This window comes from Sus scrofa, chromosome 6, assembly GCF_054392235.1.
Source record: "Sus scrofa isolate SSC_HxYL_T2T_F1_AM1 chromosome 6, Sscrofa_HxYL_maternal_Yorkshire_Landrace_v2.0, whole genome shotgun sequence".
NCBI classification, from domain to species: domain Eukaryota; kingdom Metazoa; phylum Chordata; class Mammalia; order Artiodactyla; family Suidae; genus Sus; species Sus scrofa.
In genome coordinates this window covers 164,083,262-164,101,561 of record NC_139388.1, presented here as the reverse complement: position 1 = coordinate 164,101,561, position 18,300 = coordinate 164,083,262, and the positions used below count along the sequence as shown (strand labels likewise).

The 18,300-nt window shown below is 40.6% G+C and overlaps 1 protein-coding gene and 1 long non-coding RNA gene across 24 annotated transcripts in view; one reads left to right on the top strand and one right to left on the bottom strand.

The window, feature by feature from the left end:
• TUT4 (terminal uridylyl transferase 4) overlaps positions 1-11,267 on the bottom strand; it is a 150,527-nt gene extending 139,260 nt beyond the window's left edge. For all 23 annotated transcript variants that reach the window (XR_014808270.1, XM_084965066.1, XM_021096637.2 and 20 more), the window contains exon 1: positions 11,119-11,267. The gene's annotated coding sequence lies outside the window, so the exon portion shown is untranslated. The remainder of the gene's footprint in view (positions 1-11,118) is intronic.
• Positions 11,268-11,755: 488 nt separating this feature from the next.
• LOC146402965 (uncharacterized) lies at positions 11,756-13,918 on the top strand. Its single transcript, XR_014808334.1, has 2 exons — positions 11,756-12,021; positions 12,184-13,918. It is a non-coding gene; the product is annotated as an uncharacterized LOC146402965 (long non-coding RNA).
• The last annotated feature ends 4,382 nt before the right edge of the window (positions 13,919-18,300 follow it).

Below are 18,300 nucleotides of genomic sequence, written 5' to 3'. Positions count from 1 at the left end.
TTGAATACAGGAGATGAACTATGAATGTAAACTGGTACACATTTGCACAGCAAGTCGAGTTTAGACTTTAGCAAAGAGACGTCATTAATTATAAGCAGAAGTAGCACAATATGCACTTTAACTTCTGGATAACAGAGGACAGAGGTGAGAGGAAAAGGAGACATCACTCAAGTAAATAAGAGTAATTATCAATAATAGTAAGAAGTATTAGGAGGTTATTTGAGGCCTTATCATAAGCAATTTTGGTGGAATTAGGGAGATAGAAAGGCTGCGTTAAAGGTTAAATGGGTTTCTTCCCAAAAGGACCTTTCAGATGCTTCAATATACTAATAAAGACTCTAAATCTCTACAAGAGAGATCTAATTTGTAACAATTCTCAGATGTATTTGGCTAAAAAAAGCCTCTTTTGCCAGGACCATCTATTGGCATTTCAAAGAACTATGAGGAACACAAATGTTATAAAACTGCTCTATGAAACAGAAGGCCAGCACTGACTGAGAAAAGCAGAGGGCAGTAGAGGACCTAAGACATGGGTAAACCAAGACTGAATGTGAGAAACAGGAAAGAAATCTGATCAAAACACTGCCAGGCTGTGTTAAAGACCTAATTATGATATTATAAAATACCAGTCTACTAGTTCATACAATTTGCAAACATTTAAATTCATACTGGTTAGGGTACTGGCAGAACGACTACTTCAACAGGGTAAGTGAACACAACAGTAACAGTACTGGTGAGGGGGAAGGATAAAGCCCAAAAAAGGTTAGGGATAGATGAGAAAACTAAAGATGAAAAAGATGCATAGATATTAAGGAGACTGTGGTCAGCAGGACAATCTTTGAACCATATGAGCAGGTTTGTCAAAGAAAGCAGAGTTGAATACCACTGGGATATAGAAATTAAGGAAAAATAAAGTTGTTAGGTAACCTTCAGTGTTATGCTTCCAACTGTAATTGTCTGATATGACATCAAGAATCATATCAACGAATCAGTGGGGAAAAAAAGTATCAGTGAATATAGGGGAGTGACCTAGAGATTCCTAGACTGAAATGACAAAGTCAGGTAAGAAACAGCCAGCAAGGCATCAGTCTTAAAAGAAGAAAAATTTTAGAGGAATACGGAAGAATAAACAGACAATATATAGAAAAACATGGGTCTGGTTTTCTGACTTTGAGGAAGTAGGTGTGAAGGAAACAAGCTACATCCCTTAGAGGATTCAGCATAGTGGTTCTCCATCTCTTTTCTGTTCTAATACATCTGAGAAATAGAATATATGCCCAACAGGGATAAAGAGGAACACAAGAATAAGAGGGTAGAGGCGGCAAGCTGTGAGTGGTTTATACAGCCTTCCAAAGTGATTATGAAATACCCTCCTAAGAAAGCGTAACTCTCATATATAGAAAAAAATCACTGGTTTAAAACAGGTACTACTTGGAGTTCACGTTATAGCTCAGTAGTAACAAACCTAACTAGCATCCATGAAGATGTAGGTTTGATCCCTGGCCTCACTCAGTGCATTAAAGGATCTGGCATTGCCTACACCATATATGGTATAGGTCACAGACATGGCTCAGATCTGGTGTTGCTGTGGCTGCAGTGTAGGCCGGCAGCTGCAGCTCCGATTTGACCCCTAGCCTGGGAACTTCCATGTGCCTAAAAAGACAAAACAAAACCAAACCCTTGTTACTACCTGAGAAAGCTTAAATACAAGTTTCAAACACAAACAATATAAGTATTATGAAAGAATTCAAAACACTGTCACATAACAATATCATAAGTTCCTACAAAAATCTTGGAGCTCTCAGCAATATTTCAGTTTAAAAAAAAATTGAAGATACAGGGAGTACTCATTGTGGCACAGCCGAAATGAATCTGACTAATATCCATGAGGATGCGGATTCAATCCCTGGCCTCGCTCAGTGGTTGGGGATCCAGCATTACCATGAGCTGTGGTGTAGGTCACAGATGCAGCTGGGATCCCAAGGTGCTGTGGCCAGCAGCTGCAGCCTCGATTCAACCCCTAGCCTAGGAACTTCCTAGGAACACCTAGCCTAGGTGCAGCCCTAAAAAGCAAAAAATTAAAAAAAAAAAAATTTTAATTGAAGATACAGCATCAGCTGATATATATGTCCAGTATGCCCATTCATTTATCTTTACACATCTTACAGTATGAAAAGTCAACACAGTCTTGCAGTATTTCCGCCTTATACATTAATGAGGCACCCTGAGTATATGACTTGCCTAAAAGGACACAAATGGGACTAGTTTATGACAAGAAACAAGAGTCCTAATTTTTGGTTCAATACTTAGGCACTAAGTTATGTCCTTAGCCTAAACCAGCAGTTTTCAAACTTTTGACTTCAGGATGCACTTACACTCTTAAAAATTACTAAGGATTAGAGTTCCCATCGTGGCTCAGTGGTTAAAGAATCCGACTAGGAACCATGAGGTTTCGGGTTCGATCCCTGGCCTTGCTCAGTGGGTTAAGGATCTGGCGTTGCCGTGAGCTGTGGTGTAGGCTGCAGACACAGCTCAGATCCCAAGTTGCTGTGGCTGTGGTGTAGGCCGGTGGCTACAGCTCTGATTCGACCCCTAGCCTGGGAACCTCCATAAGCCGCAGGAATGGCCCCAGAAAAAGTAAAAAAGAGAAAAAAAAAATTACCAAGGATCCAATGAACTTTTGTTTTTGCAGGTTATAGCTATTGACACAACAGCAGATACTAAAACCGAGAAATTTTTCAAATACAAGAACACACTATTAACTCATTCAATAAAGCCAATATTACTCTAATGCCAAAACCAGACAAAGACATTACAGGTAAACCATACACCAATGTCTCATGACTACAGATGCAAAAACCCTCAACGAAATACTACCAAAACAAATCCAGCAACAAAAGGTTATACATCAAGATCAAATGTATTCTCTCCCAGGAATGCAAAATTTGTTCAACACATGAAAATCAATCAATATACCATATTAATAGAATACAGGACAAAAACCACATAGTCATCTCAACTGACACTCACAAAAAAAGCATTTTATAAAATCTATGACCCTTTTACGATAAAAAACACTCAACAAATGAGAAATCAAAAGAAACTTCCTCAACCTGATCAAAAACGCCCCCCATATGACATCATATTTAATGGTGAAAGACTAAGAGCAGAAATAAGGCAAGGATGTCTGTTGCCTTCACTTCTATCCAACACTGTACTAGCCAGAGCAATTAAGCCAGAAAATAAATAAATAAATAAATAAATAAATAAATAAAAGGCACCAGATTGGTAAGGAAGAATATCAACTTGCTCGTAGATATATGATCTCGTATATTGAAAATCCTAAGGAATCCACAAAAAACTATTAGAGCTAAAAAATGAATCCAGCAAGATTGCTATCCAAGATCAATAAACAAAAATCAGTTGTATTTCTACACACTAGCAATGAACAGTCCAAAAGTGAAGTTAAGAAAACAATTTTTAGGAGTTACTGTTGTGGCTCAGTGGGGTAAGAACCCGACTAGAATCCATGAGGATTTAGGTTTGATCCCTGGCCTCACTCGGTTAAGGATCCAGCCTTGATGCAAGATCGAAGATGTGGCTCAGATCTGGCATGGCTGTGGCTGTGGCTGTGGCATAGGACGGCAGTTGGAACTTCAATTTGACCCTTAGCCTGGCAACTTCCATATGCCAAAGATGCAGCCCTAAAAAAAAAAAAAAAAACAAAAAAAAAAAACAACAACAACAACAAAAAAAAACCCACAACAATTCCACTGCATCAAAAAGAACAAAATACTTAGGAATAAATTTAACAAAATAGGTACAAGATTTTCTTCAGAAATTGACATTCTGATACTAAAAGTCACACAGAAATATAAAGCACTAAGAATAGCTAAAACAATCTTGAAACAGAAAAACAAAGTTGGAGAACTCACAACTTCAGCTTCTCAGCTTCAAAACTTTCTACAAAGCTACAGTAGTCAAGACTGGGTAGTACTGGCTTAAAGACACACATACATATCAATGGAGAATCCAGAAATAAACAGAGACATTGATGGTCAACTGATTTTCAACAATGATGCCAAGGCTATTCAACAAGGGAAAGAATAGTCTTGTCACTAAATGGGCTGGGACAATTGGATAACTACATGCAGAAGAATGAAGTTGGACCTCTACTTCACACCCCATACAAAAATAACTCAAAACGGATCAAAGACCTAAATGCAAAAGCTAAAACAATAGAACTGTTAGAAGAAAACATAGGTGTAAACCTTAAATTATATGGGCTTCAGCAATGATTTCTTAAATAGGACTCCCAAAGCACAAGAAAAAAAAAGATAAATTGGACTTTATCAAAATCTAAAATTTGGATGCATGAAAAATATACTCAAAGTGAAAAAGAACAAAATGGTAGTTTCTCAAAAAATTAAACATGGATTTGTCATATGATCCAGCAATTCCACTTCTGAGTATATTCCCAAAGAACTGAAAGCTGGGACTCAAATAGATATTTGCAAGCCCACATCCAAAGCAGCATTATTCAAAACAGCCAAAAGGCAGAAGCAACTGGAAGTGCCTATCAACAGGTAAATGGATAAACAAAATATGGTATATACATAAACAATAGCATGGCCTTAAAAAGGAATTTCCGACACATGCTACAACAGGGAAGAACCTAAAGACACCCTGCTAAATGAAACAGTCAAAAAAGGACATATGTATGTCTGTAATTACACTGAGTAACCAAATTCATAGAGACAGAAAGTAGAATGGTGGTTGCTAGAGGGTGAAGAGAGGAAAAAATGAGGAGTTACTGCTTAATGGGCACAGAGTGTATAGGAAAAAATGAAAAAGTTCTGGAAATGGATAGTGGTGATATGGTTGTGCCACACCGTGAATGTACCTAATATCACTGAATATACACTTAAAAATGGTTAAAAAGGTAAAATTTTATAGTATGCCTATTTTGCCACAACTTTTTAAATTTAAAAAAAGACAGTTTCCTGATGGTTCAGCAAATTAAAGATCCGGTGTTGTCACTGCTGTGGCTCGGGTTTGATCCCCAGCCCAGGAACTTCTGTATGCCACAAGTGCAGCCAAAAAAAATAAAGGGGACATGAAAAAAAACAACTCACAAAATGGGAGAACATTTTTGCATTTCATTTATCTGATAAGGGTCTCGTATCCAGAATATATAAAAAACTCTTCTTTTACATTTTAATGAAATATGGTTGATTTACAATAGAGACTATTATAAAGAATTCTTACAATTCAACAGTAAAGAGGGAAATAATCCAATTGTTTTTAAATAAACAAAGGATTTGAATAAACGTTTCTCCAAATAAGATATACAAATAGCCAAGAGGCACATGAAGAGATGCTCAACATCATTAGTCATCAGGGAATTGCAAATCAAAACTACAGTGAGGTATCACCTCAACAGCTGGATGGTTATAATTAAAAAATGGACAATAGCAAGTGTTGGTAAGGATGCAGAGAAATTAGAACCCTCATACATTGCTAACAGGAATATAAAATGGTGCAGCCTCTTGGGAAAATAGTTTGGCACGTCCTCCATAAACATAAATGTATCAAAACACTAGGCAATTCCACTCCTGGGTATACAGCCAAGAGAAATGAAAACATACATCCACACAAAAACTTTTACATCTATGTTCAAGGTAACATAATTCCTAATAGCGAAAAAGTGGAAACAACCCAAATGCCTACTAAATGATGGATATATAAAATGTGGTATCTCCATAGACTATATTCTATAGAATGTATTATTCAGCCATAAAAAGGAATGAAGCACTAATACATGATATATTATGGATGAACCTTGAAAACATTGTGTTTAGTGAAAGAAGCCAGGCACAAAAAGCCACATGTTGTATGACTGCATTTATATGAAATGTCCAGAAGAGGCAAATCTATAGACAGAAAGCAGTTTAGTGGTTGCCAAAAGGTTGAGATGGAGGGGGATGGAGGATGATATGCTAATGGACACAGGGTTTCTTTTGGGAAGATGCAAATGTTCTGGAATTAGGTAATAATGATAGTTACATTACGAGTATACTGAACTGCATACTTCTCTAGTTTTTTTGGCCACGCCCAAAGCATTCAGAAGTTCCTGGGCTAGGGATTGAACCCAAGCCACAGCAATGACAGTGCCAAATCCTTAACTGTTAGGCCACCAGGGAACTCCATGAGCTGAACTGCATAGTTTAAGAGTGAATTTTATGGTATTATAAATTAAATCTCAAAGAAAAAGAAAAAAAAATCCTATTACACGTTCCGATATCCATCAAAGTAATAATGTTTTCACATGTATCCCTCACTCTACATTCCAGATGAGAAATGAGAGGAGAAAAGTTAAGTATCTTCTTACTATCACTATGAAAACATGTGAGACTCAGAGACACACCTCCGCCGGAAAAAAGGTATCCAAACATAGTCTGAAAACCACTGACCTAAACTAACACTCAGCAGGACTAGAGCTTAAACGAGTTAATGACTATCAATTTTAATGATAATTAGATTATTAAAACTATAGTGTACAGCTAGACTGACAAAATGCAACCAGGTTTCATTATCATGTATAATTCATACTTTATATTCTTACAATATATTTTTTGACAATCTATGACTATAATGAATTTAACAGCCTTTGCATACTAAGTTTTGGCAACCTAAGCTTGAGGTGCAACATAGTAGAGTGGTTAAGAGCTCTGACTCCAGACTCAGATATCCTGTCCAGGAATGTTTCTGAGTTCAAATCCTAGCTCAAAACAGCTTTGAGGTCTAATCCAAGGTACTTAACCCTTCTGCACTTACTGTCCTCACCTGTAAATGACGATAATAAAAAAGTTATCACTATAAATAAAATACGCATTTAAGACTATCAGACTAGGGAGTTCTGACGTGGCTCAGCAGAAATGAATCTGACTAGCATCCAAGAGGACACAGGTTTGATCCCTGGCTTACTCAGTGGGTTAAGAATCCTTCCTGCATTGCCGTGAGCTGCAGTGTAGGTCACAGACGCTGCTCGGATCCCACTTTGCTGTGGCTGTGGTGCAGGCTGGCAGCTGCAGCTCTGATTTGACCCCTAGTATGGGAATTTCCACATGCCACAATACGGCCGTTAAAAAAAAAAAAAAGACACACACACACACAAAACCTACCAGATTATTGTGGGACTTAGAAAATACCTAATTTTATGAAAATACAGATTGTTTTGTATAAAGATTAGGGCTTTGCTCATCTTCACTGATGAACACTAAGTTTGCATGAATGCTGCCTCTGCTTTCCTGCCCACGCTCCCCAATAACCTATTCTATTGCTTTCTAGTGATAAATTAGAAAGTAGTCAACTAATCCAAGCCAAGGAGTGAAAACATTTCTTGAGTAACCATAACAAGGTGATTTCTCCCAGAGGTATCTTTATCTCAAAAGAATCTTCTAAGAAACATTCTTGGACAGTAAGACTTGGATCACAAGATCCTCAAAAAAAAAAAAAAAAAAAAGCCTGAAATATAGCAACTAGGGAGAGGAAAAGAGACAGGCAAAGACTATCCACTGAAAACAAGTAAAATCTGTTGGTAGAGAAGCCAAGAAATACTAAACTAGGGAGTCAGAACACAATTTTAATTATAGCTCAACCACTATCAACCACTATCCTACCTGGTGATTTATTTCACTTTACAAGATAAAAATCCAAATGGCTTCATTTAACATACACAATAATCTTCACAATCTGACTGCTACTTCACATAATTTTTCTCACCACTCTATCTATAACTCAATTCTTAAACTACCTTTCACCCTACCAAGCCCTATAACAAACTATCACCTTTGCAAACATTCCTTTACTTTGGAAGGGCCTCCTGTCTCTCCCCTTCTCCATCTAGAAAAATCCTACTCATTCCTCAAGAGCAAGCTTCTTTCTTCTGACCTCCCATAATCTACTGTGTTGTACGTATTATATGTAGATTGAGTTCTCCAAAGTAAGACACCGTCTTCAATAATTTGGTATCTCTAAAATCTTGCAATGTCTAGAGTAAAATACAAATGCAAATGTTTGATGAAATAAATGATTTAATGATGAATGAATGAGCAACCTTAGGCAGTTTCTACTATATAAGTGGGGAAAATACAATTATACAAAATGTTATAGGGCTTGGTGTTTAGGGAAGGGTGAAATTCAGTTTACACGTTGTGAGAAGCAAGGGAAGCAACATGGTACATATAGAACACAGAGCTGCTTTGAATCTTTCTATGATTTTTCCGCAAATTAACCTCTGTGTCAGAGATGGCTCATCTATAAAACAGGTTTCATAGGTGTGCTACATTGAACAAATGAAAAAACTACATAAACCTGTCTAGTAAATGCCTGAAACAAAACAGGTAAAAGTTTAGTGAAAACTATTCTAATTTACTTAGTTCAGTATAAAAATCCTAATTCTTCTAAAATTAAGAAGAAAAAAGTCTACAGTTTCCCTTTCCCTGGCCTGTTTCAAGTATTTCTAGAATTGTTCTTTTTTAGACATATTTCTCTCAGCAGTAACAATTAACTGCATTTGTAACATTATGAATTCAAGCATTTGCAGTTTAGGAATTAACACATCTCACTGAACTCTGTTGTATCAAGTCTTTTTTTTTCCTTTTCTTTTTCCTTTTAGGGCTGCACTCTGCATATGGAGGTTCCCAGGCTAGGGATCAAATTGGAGCCACAGCTGCTAGCCTGTGCAACGCAGGATCTGAGCCATGCCTGCAACCTACACTGTAGCTCATGGCAACACAGGATCCTTAGCCCACCGAGTGAGGCCAGGATTGAACCTGCAACCTCATGCTTACTAGTCAGATACATTTCCACTGAACCACAACAGGAACTCCAACAGGTTAAATCTTAATAGTTCTGAAACCAAAAACTTTCAGCAGAAATAAAATTCAAATACCTTTCTCTACCCACAGATACTGATTTGATATTCTTTAAAACACTACATAATAATGCTGCTTATTAGGCATGTCAAGGTTAACTTTGAGTTAAAAAAAAAGTTCTCCAATTACTTACTTTTACTAAAATGACTCTTCTCTGAGAACAAAAATTATCTTTAAACAGCTTTTTATTATTCAAATATTTATATTACAATTACAAATTTTTACTTTAATATGTCTAAAATTATAATGGAGACACTGTACTGTTCCAGCTAAATTAACTAAAAATAAATGTATTTCTAGGTGTGATTTAGAATTTACAATATTGAACTAAACTTATATGCATGATAACATCTTAGTTTATCTGTATTACTAACAACTTGACCTAGGACAATGAAAAGATTTTAATTTCCTTTCTGTATTTAGATATTTGCTAAACTCAAAACATTAAATGCAAATAACTTTCACTTCCACTTCTGTATTATTTCAAGTAAACTTTATTTTTTTCATTTTCCACACAAGTCAAATGAAAAATTGCAAACAGCAGGAAATTTTATCTAAAAGCTTTTTTTTAAAGCAACTTTCTTTTGTTTGTATTATCTTTTGTATTATCTTTTGTTTGTATTATATCATCTTTTTAAAGCATAAAACAACTTAAATTTCTTATCTTCCCCAAAGTAAATGGTTTTTAAGAAGCACTCTTTACAATTTGTTTATAAAAGGATCACGGTACGCTAGACACTAGTGAATCCATTAATTATTTAAGCACGGTTTTCTAAAAGAATATGTAATAATTTTTAAGTTGTGAGTAAGCAGTACTAGGATGCAATTTAGTGCAACAATTTTAAGGAGACATATAAGAGTTCTGAGCCTAAAGAAAATTTCAGCGTACATTTTACTCATATACAGAACATGCTGACTGATAGTAACAATAAAAAAGAAAAACTTTTTTTGAAACATCCTACAATTCACCACCTTGATATGGCATTCTCTCGAAATTATCATATCCAGTTGGGATTATCCGGTTTTATTAGCTAATAGTTCTCATTAATTGAAAAACAGAAAACAGGATATGTTCTGTTTCACCAAGTGTTACACATTTCGCTACTACAAGACTGGGGGGGGGCGATCTTTGGAAACAAAAGGTAATCTGATCCACTCCAGCTAATTACTAAATGCATGCCAAAAACACACAATTCGAACTGCATTTCTGAACACTAAAGCGATTACAAAAAGGGTCGAATGTCAAATGTGTAAGGAACTACTTTTGTATCAAAAATATATCAAAGCGAAGATACATGGTACACCGAAACTAAAATCTCGCGCAAGGTACAAAATTCATCTAATTAAAGATTTGATAATCTTTTAAAAAGAAGGTGTTTAATCAACGTTGTTAAAATAGCAGTAATTCATCCCATTCAGGTACGGCTAGAAACCCCGATGCTGTGCTTCTTTCAGGTCTAAATATCTCATTCTTTTGCAATCACGATACCAAAAGGACCTGAAACCTCTCGCGGAGGCGTACAATACACTCCGCGAGTGCTGTATGTTTACAAATACCAATCTCACAGTTTCCCACGTCAAAAGCGTTCATTACCACCCTTCGACTGGGGGGCAAGGGAGAGAGAAGGCGGGCGACCAAGAAAGGAAACCCTCTCACCAGACACCTCGGCCTTCTTTCCACCCGACAAGGGCGGGCCCGGAATAAGTGTTTATTATGTATTATTTGCGTGTGTGTATTTATACATTACATACGTATATCTATGTCTAAGCAGGGGTGAAAAAAAGGCACACATGGCAGGGAATCCTATCGCACCCAGAAAATGCTCACTGCTATCCCGTTAACTCCAAATCCGCCGCCCGGGTCCACAGGTTTCGGCCCGCGGCCGAGAGCCCCAGCCTCACTGTGGAGTTCGGCCCCTACGCGCCCCGATGCCCACCTCAGGCCGCCCAGGCCGCCGCCCCTACTTCCCTCATCTCTGCCTTCCCCTGGGACACGCGAAGCCCATTCCCGTAAAGAAAGAAGTGTCAGGCCCCAAGGGGGCGGCTGACACGCGCTCGGGCCGGGCCCCTGACACCTGCGAGGCGCGGCACCTGAGGAGGGCGAACAGGGGGCCGCCCGGCCTGCCCAGAGCACACCCCCTCGGCGCCGGCGGCTGCGCCGCGGCCAGAACCTCCGTACCTGCGAGGCCCGCGAGCTACAGGCGCGCGCGGCGCCTCCTCATCTCAGTGGCTCCCGCTCCCCCTCCGCCTCCCGCTGCCGCCGTCACTGCCGTCGCCGCTGGAGGCCGGGACACGACGAGCTCAGGACTCCACCGCCATGTCCGCCGCGCCGCGAACTGCATTGTGGGGGGGAAGGGATGGGGAGGGGGAGGAGAGAGGGGGAGAGAAAGAGGAGGACCTGCTGAGGGGAGGGGGCCGAGGGAGAAGGTGGGGGGAGCCGAGGAGAGGGGGAGGGGAGAGAGGGACAGAACCCTGAATGGAGTCCTGACCCGGGCGAGGGTAGGCGATAGATGCCCGGGAGACCCCAGAGAGGAAGCGCCGAGGGAAGGCTTTAGGGGTGCCCCCTCCCTTCGTTCTGGGGGCCCCAGGGCACTGGCTGAACCGGGGCGGGGGACAGTAAACACCAGTGGGGGCGGGGCTACGTTCGGGGGCTAGAGGTGGCGGCGAGAAACAACGGGAGGGGGCCGACGTGGGAGGACAGCGCACTCACAGCCACGCTGAGGGAAGGGGCGAGCGCGCGAGGACACTCGTTAGCCCGCGAGGAGGGGGCGGGGCCCTCTAGCGTTGGGGGAGGGTCGGAGGCCGCTCGGGCTCGCGGGGAGGGGCGGGGCCACCGAGCGAGGGTCGCAGCGTCGGGCCCCGGTCCGGGAGCCCCCTGGGGAGCTCGGAGAGGCCTGAGGAGGCGGGGGTTGCGGGCATAGCCGCGCCTCTCAGATCTATTCATGGGCCTGCGGACCTCCCTGCGGAGGACCCCCAAGCGGAAAGAGGGGCCGAAAGCCTCCCCCGCCCCCAGGAAGGAAGACCGGTTTGGGACGTGCACCCTCCGGCCTGGCCCATGGGCATGGCACCCGGACCCTCGGCGGTTAGTGTGGGCTTCTAAACACCTGAGAGAGTAGGTGGACAGAGGAAGCCCCGGGGTCGTTCCCACCCTTTCCTGACCCCGCCTATGCTGTCAGCCCCCCAAAGCTGGAATCATCTTCTTTCAAGATGCAGGCAATTTATTTTACTTTATTTTGCTTTTTAGGGCAGCACGTGGAGGTTCCCGGGCTAGGAGTCAAATCTGAGCTACAGTTGCAGGCCTACACCACAGCCACGGCCAGATCCCAGCTGTCTGCGACCTACACCACAGCTCACAGCAACGCTGGATCCTTAACCCACTCAGCAAGGCCAGGGATGGAACCCGCAACCTCAGGATTCCTAGTGGAATTTGTTTCCACCGCAGCGCAATAGGAACGCACCAGACAATTTCTTTTAAAATGGAGTAAAGGAGGTCTGGAGAAATATCTGGAGCATCCCCCCAACCCCCCAGAGAAAAGATTTTAGAAGTCATTTATTTAGTTTCACATGGGTTTGGAATCAGCTGCCAACCATCAGCCTCCTTCCTCTCCTGCTTTTAATGTAGGTTCCTCAGCATACTTATTTAAAGTCGCGATCCGAATGGACTTAAGTTTTTGGGGTTTTTTTTTTTGGTATTTTTTTTAAGGCCCCAGCCTTGAAGATTATTCACCCAACCTCTAACCTCAAAGCTAGACAAATCACACAACTACAGTCCAACTGCATTTGACACATGCTAAGGCAGGAAAAGGATATGATGCGGTGGATATGAGAGAAGATGCAGAATCTTGAGTATTTACAAGATTCTGCTTTATAAAATTTCTCATGATGTAACTCAGAGGCTGTGAGCTATAAAAGTTTACAGAAAGGGCCTTCCCTCTCTGCAGAGTCCATCTACTTTGCACCTCAGAAGTGAATACTTCTCATTGATCTATTTGTTTAGATGAAACTGAAGCTTAATGAGAAGGGTTTATACATTGCCCACTAAGTGTTAGTCACTGAGTAAGAGATTGCACATATTTCAGCATTTAATCCTCATTAACAATCCCATGAGGTCCATGCTATTGCTCCTATTTTTAAACAAACCCTGAGAATAAGTACATTTTACCCATACCATGTCTCATGCCAGAGGGCTCCAGTGAAGCGCATAGAGTAGTAGATTTCAAACCAAAAGAGCCCTACCAGGCTTCAGCACTTATCAGCTGGATGACGTTGACCAAATATACCCTCTGAGTTTAAATTTTTAAGTTTTTAACAACAAAATACCTACTCCACAGAGATGATGTAAGAAAACTAGCAGGTCCCAAATTTAGAGCCTGTAGAAACATTAAGATGATACTAACACGTCCTTTTTAGTGAAGGATATCTGTATCCTTGAAGCAAGTTCAATTGAACAAAATTTCCCCCTTACTTAATAAGAGCAAAGCATTGAGTTAGAGTTACAAAGACAAACCAGATTGCTGTCTCCAAAAAAGTTTACCATTGAGCAAGGAAAGTCATTTTATCAAAGCAATAAGTTATATGAACAATGAGCTGGGCTAATAAAGCAGAGAACATGATAAATTCTACTTGGGTGAGGCTATAATGGAAGAGGTAGAAGCTGAACCTTGAAGGCTTGCCGGCTATGTGTAGGACACTGGTTTGTGATTCTGAGAATATCCTTTTGTCTGGAGTGTGCAGAAGATAATGAGTCTGAAAACAAAGGCTGGTGCCAAACTGAGAATCCCAGTGCCTTTCTACACCTATCCCTTCCAGATAACTCTCTTCTATCACCTTTCCTATTCCTCAAGATCCAGCTCAACTTTTACCGCCTTTATTAAATTATCCTGATAACCCCCCTCTACTGAATGTGAGTCCTCCATTCTCTGAATCTCTGCACATTACTTTCATGTCTAACCCCATTAAATTATAAACTTGTGAACATACTTAATATTTGTATTCCTTATAACACCTCCATACTTGATAAATTGAAATTTTTGTCACTATACTCTGATTCATCATCACAATAAAATGGAATTAGAGCAAGTATTTCTACGTGAAAAATGAGGAAACTTAGGGCATAAGAGACTTAGTGACCAGGATCATACAATAGGGCCTAGAATACCAGTTCTGTGTTTTTTTCCAGTGAATCACCAATAGCTTAATGAGAAATTAAATGGTAAATATGTGACTGCTCTGGGTAAATACACTAAGGACTTACATCTGATACTTGCAAAGAGGACTTCATGATTGTGGTTAAGTCTCCAAATTTAGCCTTCCAATTCAGAAATTCTGGGAACTCAATTTCATCCAAACTCAGGTGAAAATTACTGACAGCAAAAATCTTATTTCACCATGTGTGATGCGAACTATTATTGTCCAGTGGATCAATATTCATATTCTATTCTCTTCCTAGGTGATAAGAAAACCCAATCAAAAAGCATCATATTGGATGAAATGATTATTTGGTGAATAAAATCAGAACAGAAAGATACCTTAAAGATTAGTCTGCTCAAAACAAGTAGATCTGGAGTTCCCGTTGTGGCACAGTGGTTAACGAATCCGACTAGGAACCATGAGGTTGCGGGTTCGGTCCCTGCCCTTGCTCAGTGGGTTAAGGATCTGGCCTTGCCGTGAGCTGTGGTGTAGGTTGCAGAGGAGGCTCGGATCCCGCGTTGCTGTGGCTCTGGCGTAGGCCAGTGGCCACAGCTCCGATTCAACCCCTAGCCTGGGAACCTCCATATGCCGTGGAAGCGGCCCAAGAAATAGCAACAACAACAACAACAAAAGACAAGGAAAAAAAAAAAAAAAAGTAGATCTATTGGTAAATCATAAAGGGAACAAATCATAAAGGGCAATGTACACCATTCCAAAGCACAGATTGTATCCTATAGTGAATGAGAAATTATTAAATGTTCATAAGGAAGGAAAAGATATGATTGGATCTGCTAAACTTCCATCTGAGGCTCCTTTTTTCCCTATAACTGATTTCTTCAAGGAAAGAGACTTCAGGGATTGGTAAGCTTTTGTAGGCCCTGGCTGATGATGAACTCTAGGCAAATAAAGTGTTTGGGAGTTCCCGTCGTAGGTCAGTGGTAATAAATCTGACTAGTGTCCATGAGGATGCAAGTTTAATTCCTGGCCTCACTCAGTGGGTTAAGGATCCATTGTTGTCATGAGCTGTGGTGTAGGTCACAGATGTGGCTTGGATCTGGAGTTGCTGTGGCTGTAGGTGTAAGCCGGCAGCTACAGCTCAGATCAGCCCCTACCTGGGAACTTGCATATGCTGTAGGTGCGACTTAAAAAGACACACACACAGACACACAAAAACGAATGTTTCAGTCCCATGATATTGTCCTAACCATGTCTTCTTCACCCAGAAGAAGAAGCACCCAGAACAATTCTGAAACATAGAAAATACCTAGAAATAGCTTGTTGACACTCTACATTGTCTGCAAAATAGTAAAGCTCAAAGTTTAAAATTTTTGTGATTCTTAGAAATAACATTGCAATACCAAAGCCTCTAAGATAATATAACAGATCAATTTCTTTTTGTATTTTTTGCATTCTTGAAATTGAATAAGCTAAAATATGTTAAAATGCCTATTTCATAGTGAACAGTCAACAAAAATTAATTCCCTTTCTCCTGAAAATAGTTTCTTCTCATCTGCTCCAGTTGAGATTTCATGTGCCCATTAACTCACAGTAGCACATGTGAGTACTTGCCACCCATTGATTCCATTTAATTTGCTCTGAGGATTCAATGTGTGGAATTTTTAATGACAGCCACACCCTTTACCTTACTTCCTTGAACTATTAGAAACGGCCTGTTTTTTTTTTTCTAAGGTGGCTTTTTCTTTAATGTGAATAAGACCTGAGGGTTAGAAAAGATATTAGAGTTTATATAGGTAGATATATCAAAAATACAGATACAGGGCAGGAGATAATGCTATAATTGTAGCCTAGGACCACATCATAAGGGCCATGTAAGCCCCCCCCCCTTTTTTTTGCTTTTTAGAGCCCCACTCCTGACATATGGAGGTTCCCAGGCTAGGGGTCAAATCAGAGCTATAGCTGCTGGCCTATACCACAGCCACAGCAGCCCAGATACAAGCGATGAGCTCTAGTCAAAAAAAATGTTTCGGAGTTCCACTGAGCAAGGCCAGGGATCGAACCCGCATCCTTATGGATCCTAGTCAGGTTCATTATCATTGAACCACAATGCGTACTTTCCATGTATACCATTTTAAAAAGCAGCCTTTTGCCTTTTTTTTTTATGGGCTGCACCACCTGCAACATGTGGAAGTTCCCAGGGGTCAAATCGGAGCTAGAGCAGCCGGCCTAAGCCACAGCCACAGCAACGATCAAAGCGACATCTGTGACCTACACGACAGCTCACGGCAATGCCAGATCCTTAACCCACTGAGCAAGGCCAGGGATCGAACCTGAAGCCTCATGGTTCCTAATTGGATTCGTTTCCACTGTGCCACAATGGGAACTCCCAGGCTAGCTGTATTTTATCAACAGGATGCCACAAAGGATCATGATAAAACCAGACTGAATTAGCTAGGTCCAAGATGGTGCGCAAAGTGAGCTAAAAGTTCAGATTTCCTTGCCTTGATTTATCTCTGTTTCCATACCAACCCCTGAGAGCTGAAATATACTTGCCCTAATTTATCTCTGTGCTTGTTTCAAAATACCTGCTGGTATTGGTAGAGATGCTTTGCAGGTGTACTCGAAGAGATATGCTCTTTGATAGATAAACAATGGTCAACCACACCTAACCAGCTCTGACTTGACCAAGGAACTTCCTGCTCAGATGAAACCTGGAGGTATCTGAAAGTTTCCTTTGTTTTATGACCATGCTAAGATCTCTGCCCAAAGTGGGGATAGGTACAAATGGTGCTGCATGCAAAAGACCATGAAAGACTGTGCATGCTCCAGCTGTCCCTGAAGATCTCCGCTCCTTTCCTAGAGTCCTGTTGACCCCTTTGCTTAAAATTCCCTTACTCCTCTTCCTTTGGGGAGAGGTGCTTTTAGATTATAAGTTCCCTTTCTCCATTCTCTAGCCATTGAATAAAGGTTTGTCTTGCTTCACACCAAACTCAGTTGCATTATTGGCAGTGTGAAGCTGAGTGGGAAAGAACTCCCTGACAAAGCCAGGGGGTCTTCAGTTCAGCTAGGGCCCCAAGAGAGGGGCCTCACAACGATTACTGTAACACAACTTCTGTTTGAATATGTGTACTTAGAGAGCTCATTTCTTCCCCCATCTATCTATGCTAGATATTAGAAGTTCTTTCTTCACTGAGCTGAAATCATCTTCCACAATGTCTGTCTTTCGGTAATTCTTACCTCAAGAGTAACACAGGAGTTCCCGTCGTGGTGCAGTGGTTAACGAATCCGACTAGGAACCATGAGGTTGCGGGTTCGGTCTCTGCCCTTGCTCAGTGGGTTAATGATCCGGCGTTGCCGTGAGCTGTGGTGTAGGTTGCAGACGCGGCTGGGATCCCGAGTTGCTGTGGCTCTGGCGTAGGCCGGTGGCTACAGCTCTGATTGGACCCCTAGCCTGGGAACCTCCATATGCCGCCGGAGCGGCCCAAGAAATAGCAAAAAGACCAAAAAAAAAAAAAAAAAGAGTAACACAAGGCCTCTTTTTCCTCATATAAAAACAAGTATGTGAACTAGGTGAACTAGGGCAGGAAAGGGGTCTGAAGGTCTATAATTCTAACACGAATTCCCTTTAAGTCAGCTATATTACTCCATCTACCTCAAATCTTTTCTCCAAAGCAAAAAAAGACTCCATTCTAACAATCTCTCTATGACCAATTCTAGTGTGTGAGGACAATCTGTACTCAGATTCATCTTTGTAGCCTATAAAATGTCAGGCATTCTGTCCAGAAATAAGTCCTCACATATATGGTCAAATGATTTTTGATAAGGGTGCTATAAGACCATTAAAATGGGAAAAAGTTCTTTTGACTGGAAAAATGGTACATGGATTTCCACATGCAAAACAATGAAGTTGGACCCCCCCCTTACCTAATGCCATATTAAAAAAAAAAATTCAAAATAGATCAAAATAAGACCTAAAAAGCAAAAAAAAAAAAAAAAAAAAAAAAAAAAAAAAAAAAAAAAGTAAAGACCTAAAATAATAAAATCCTTAGGTAAAAACATAGGGCATTTCTGAACTGCAAAACATTGGATTTGGTAGTGATTTCTTGGATATGACAACAAAAGAAAATATGGACAAATTGGACTTTAAGAAAATTAAATCTTTGTAGGAGTTCCCATCCTGGCTCAGTGGTAACAAAGCTGACTAGTATCCATG